Source organism: Emiliania huxleyi, assembly GCF_000372725.1.
Source record: "Emiliania huxleyi CCMP1516 unplaced genomic scaffold EMIHUscaffold_315, whole genome shotgun sequence".
NCBI classification, from domain to species: Eukaryota; Haptophyta; order Isochrysidales; family Noelaerhabdaceae; genus Emiliania; species Emiliania huxleyi.
In genome coordinates this window covers 23743-29000 of record NW_005199641.1, presented here as the reverse complement: position 1 = coordinate 29000, position 5258 = coordinate 23743, and positions in this window count along the sequence as shown.

Sequence of the window (5258 nt, the reverse complement as noted above, 5' to 3'; positions counted from 1 at the left end):
CCCCCCCCAAATATACGGCGCAAGAGTAGTTGTTGAATACAGTCTCAGAGCAACTCTACTATCAAGGGACTGAGATACTGAGAGAAAATCTCACACACCCAGATCTCTCCCCCCAGACGCGCCAGACCGCACATCTCGTCTCCGTCCCGCGTCCCGCCCACCGTGTGGGCGAGCGAGCTGCGACCTCACCTCACACCTGCTGCTGCTCCTCCACGCTCCGACACCTCGCGCTCGAGGCCCTCGCGAAGATCTTTACTGCTGCCGCACGGAGGCTAGTGAGAGAGCGAGAGTGTCCGCAGACGGAGACCGCTCGAGACGGCGAGAGAGAGAGAGAGAGGGAGAGAGAGAGAGAGAGAGAGAGAGAGAGAGAGAGAGAGAGAGAGAGAGAGAGAGAGAGAGAGAGAGTCGCCGGCCGCAGCTCCCGCGGCATATGGCGAGCCGCAGCATATGGTTCCGTGGCACCGAGAGCCCTGCCACAGGGCAGTGTGCCGAAACGGCGACACGCGACAGCCTGGCGACAGCGGCGGCTGAGAAAGCACCAGGCTATCCCACAGCCACACGAGCTGCGCGGGTGGCGCTGATGCTCCCGCGCCCCATTCTCCATTTCGACTAGACCGCACGATGCTGGTGTGCCCAGTCGCCAATCTCGCTGGCGCGCGTGCGAGCGAGGCGTGTGAGAGGGCATGCTGCAGCGCCACAATCAGGGCGCCGCATCCAGCTCGGCGAGCAGTCGCTGCACCTGGCGAGAGAGGGGGGGGGGTGGGGGGGGGGGGCGGGGGGGGGGGCTAAGCCCCGAGGGGGGCGGGTGTGGAAAACGGACGGTGGGGCGGGTCTTGCCCGGGCGGGCGGGGCGTGGGAGGGTGGTGCGGGGTGTGGGAGGGCGGTTTCGGTGGCCGGTCGCCTGCGTCGGCAGAGGCCCCTCGGGCGTGATGTTCAGCGCGGCGTTCGCCTGCTTGACGAGGGCTGCCATCGGCAGCGAGGTGTCGAGGGAGAGGTGCGACGCCACCGCCTGCACCGTCTCCTTGAGGCTGCCTGCGAGTGGGGCGGCCGCAGCCCGGCGGTGAGACGGAGGGGCGAGAGTTGTCCCTAGGGTTAGGGTTAGGGTTAGGGTTAGGGTTAGGCGGTGAGACGGAGGGGCGAGAGTTGTCCCGCAACCTCTCGTGGCGCACGCCTCGCTTCCCCGCCCCGACCGTCGCCGCGCCCGTTGAGGCTGCCGCCGCCCGGAGTGACGCTGGCTGCGCTGCCACCGCCGCCACCCGAGTCTCTCCCGTCTGCACCGGAGCCTCTGCCGCTGGTGCTCCCGTTAGTGGGCGGCGCGGCGGCGGCGGCTGCCTTTGCGCGCGGCGGCGGCGGCGCCGCCGGCCCGACGGGCGGAGCCTGGCCTGGCCGGCGCATCAGCACGCGCATGGGCTGCACCTCGAGCGGCGGAGGAGGGAGCACGTCCGGCTCGTGGGCCGGCCGCTGCGTGCCGAGCTCGGGGAAATCGCCGTCCGCAAGCGACCTCCACGCGCCCGAGGAGTGCGCCGGCAGCGCCCCCCACGCCGCCTCGGGCGACGGTGGCGCCGCGGCGCGCGGGTCGCAAGGGGCCGCAGACACCGACCGGACGCCGAGCGAGCCTTGCACCTCAGAGCGGAGCACCTCCGCCTCTGCGGCGGCCGCGGCGCTCCTCCGGTCTTTTTCGGCGCGCAGCGCCGCGGCGGCGCGGTCCACATCGCCGCCGGCCTCGAGGAGCGCAGCGGCAGCGACGTGGACAGGATACCTACCCCCACAACCCGCGACGCGTCTCGATGCCACGCGCCGGCCGCGCGGAGGCAGGGAGGCTCTCTCGCGCGCGCCCGAGGCTCGTGAGCGACGCGAGTCGCCGCCGCGCGTCCTCCGACCCCTCCTGCTGCGCCTATACGGGAGGGCTCCCAGACGGGTCAGGGACGGCTCCTGCCGGCCTGCGAACTTCCCGCCCCACCTGGATGGCGCGCAGGTCCTTCACCTCGCCAGACGCGCCGCCCGCCCCTTCGCAAGGAGCAGCGGCCGTGCCGCCGCTGCAGCGGCCGCGGCCGCCGTAGCCCTCGCCGCCGCCACTGCCGTTGGTGCCGTTGGCGCCACCGCCACCGCCACCGCCACCGCCACCGCCACCGCCACCGCCTCTGCCACCGCCACCGCCTCCGCCACCGCCACCGCCTCCACCACCGCCGCCACCGCCACCGCCTCCGCCACCGCTGCCGCCACTACTGCCGCCGCCGCTGCCGCCGCCGCTGCCGCCACTACTGCCGCCGCTGCCACCGGTGCTCTTCCACGCGGGACGGGAAGGCGGCGGCGCCGGCACAAACGTGGGACGGGACGGCTCGCGTCGCCGCCACTCGGGCACGTCCTCCTCCTCGGACGACCTCCGTGGCAAGTCTCGATGCGGCGGCGATTGCGGCGATTGCGGCGGCTGCGACGGCCTCTGCTGCGAGCCGGCCGCCGACTCGGCCTTGCGCGGCTCCTCGCGTCTGCGGTGCACCTCGCCCAGCGTGGGGAAAGCGGCCACGGCCGCCGCCGCCGCCTCCTTTGCCAGCGCCTCCTGCTCCCGCTCGACCACCTCCACCTCCCGCGCGGCACGGGCGGCGGCCTCCTGCGCCGCCGCCGCGCGCGCAGTGGCGGCGCGTGCCTCGCGGGCGGTCTCTAACGCCTCGCGGGCCGCTCGGAGCGCCTCCGCCTGCTCCTCCGCCACCTCCTCCGCCACGGCGGCGCTGTTCGCTCTCATGAGTCTGATACGCCGTTTTTCTTATTCGCGTGCTACAGGCCAGGAAGTTGAACTCCCCACCCTCGCCCAGGGATCTACCATGCTGTCTTAATCCGACAGCTTCGGCACCGCCTGCGCTCGGCACCGCCTCGGTAGAACACAAAATTACTCCTGGATAGGGTGCCCACAGGACCCAAAAGAAAATAGCTTTCCGCCTCAAAAAGGGACGCACGAGGCAAATCTGATGTTGGATTGTTCCAATAGGAGCGAGGCCTCTTCCGTTGGGGGACCGAGTGAATAGGAAACGAGGGTTTCCCATTGTGTCCCCTTCGCGTGCGAGCGTGACACTGCACTTGGCGCCGAGCGCCCGCGGCTCAGACCTTGTGCAGGCCACCCCTCGGTGGAGGCACCGGTCCGGACCGATGGCGCTCGGTGTGGAGCAAGCAAGACCCCCCCCCCCCCCCCCCATCGGCGCGCGCTCGCCATTCCAACGGGCGCCAGGAGCACCAAGAGGACTCCTCATGGCTGCCTCCAAGTGGGCTTCGACCGGCCTCGGCTGGGGGGGCGGGTTGTCCCGGTTGCGGACGCCTTCTGCAGCCCCCTGGGATGGGGACAGCACCCCAAAGCTGCCCCCGGCGGCATACAGCACTGCCAGCCAGCCTCTTCCTCCTCCTCAAGGGCTGTACTATAGGCCATATTGCGCCGCCTCCTACTGGCAGCCGGGCGGGCGCGCGCCGCGGGCGCCTCGGCGCGCGCACGGCTCGCAAAGTTCGAACGAGTACTGCCGCCCGGCCGCCTCAAGGCTGCCGGGCGGCAGTACTCGCCTCGCAAGGCGCGCACCGGCTGCTCTGGCTGCTGCGCCGGCGGCCGCTGCGCTGGCCGCTGCTGCGCCGGCTGGCGGGCGGCACGGCCGCCGGCGGCCGCTGCACCCGCGCCTTCCCTCGCGGGCGCCGTCGCGTCGCGCGCGCGCAACTGTGCTGGCACACGGCACGCGTCGTCACTCAGCCGCGGAGAACAGGCGGTGCAGCGCGCGAAGCGCGCGCGATCTCGTACTTTTAAGGCTGGATCCGGCCATTCCAAGGGTATACCTTTGAGAATCCCCAGCGTCCCACCCTCCTAGTCACACTCTCAATATCTCGACTATCCAACATGAAGTGCTGCGATCGGGAGTGCCCCATTTCTTTTTCCTTTCTTTTTTTGGGTGTCCTGTGGGCACGCCTATCCTGGACTCATCAGAACGTGACGACCTGACGTGAGAGTGTTAGAGTTGTTTGGTATTGCTAAAAATCTCTCTCTCAGAACTCAAACAAAATCTCTCCTCAGAACTCTGACCCTGAGGGAAGGTGTAGAGGATGTAGAGAGTAGAGTGTAGAGCGCTGTAGAGCTGTAGAGCTGTAGAGCTCTACATCCGCCGCGGGACGAAGCGCCTGCGTTGTAGAGCGATGTAGAGCGCGATTTTGCTGTAGAGTTTGTTGCAGAGGCTCTACAGACTACAGCCAAACCGGGAGGGTGTAGAGGATGTGTAGAGTGTAGAGCGCTGTAGAGATGTAGAGCGCTGGAGAGCGCTCTAGAGCGCTGTAGAGCCTGTGTAGAGCTGTAGAGCTCTACATCCGCCGCGTGACGATGTGCCTCCGTTGTAGAGCGATGTAGAGCGCGATTTTGCTGTAGAGTTTGTTGTATGTAGAGGCTCTACTCTGTCTACAGCCAAACCGCCGGGAAGGTGCAGTGACTCAAGGAGGTCGAGCCGCGCTAATGGGGTGTCTCCGAGCTTACTGGAGCTCTGGTGGACGGTGGACGGCCCTGACTATCCCTGACACACAGAGAGTCACTCTGACGGCACATAACACCCTGTAACTGCGTCATGACCAGCCTGCCATGCGTCGCCGGTGCGGATTCGTCGCTGTGCTTCTTTAGCAGGCGGTGGACTGTCGGCTGCGAGGACGGTCGCATTTGCGCGAGGCGAGGCGAGCATTGCTGCGCGTTGCATGCGCCATGACTCGCGCCAGCGCGTGCGGGAGCTCCTGGCTGAGCGTTGAGTCCAGGCGAGTTGCGCTGGCCACGATCGCTACGCCGAGCCGAGCTGACGCGCCGAGGCGCCGGCCAGTCGCAGCCGTGAGGCATGCCACAGCAGCAGAGGCACCTGCCACGTGCCACCCATTGGGCGGGCAGACAGAAGGCCAGGGCAGCACTGGCAAGTGCAACGCGCCTCATTTCGGAGAGCGGCCGTGCCTCGTTCGCCGCTTATGATGTAGAGTTTGTTGTAGAGATTTCACGTTGTAGAGCGCCTCTACATCGCTCTATACAACGCAGGCGCTTCGTCCCGCGCGCCGCGGCGGATGTAGAGCTCTACAGCTCTACAGCGCTCTACAGCGCTACAGCTCTACAGCGCTCGACTACACTCTACATCCTCGCTACACACCCTCCCTCAGCCGCTGACGACCTCTCTACTGACTCTGTGTGTGCCGTGTAGAGAGTTCGTGTATATAGTGTGTGAATCAGACGCCAATTGCCTGCGGGGGCAAGTGCAGGGTGGGCGTGC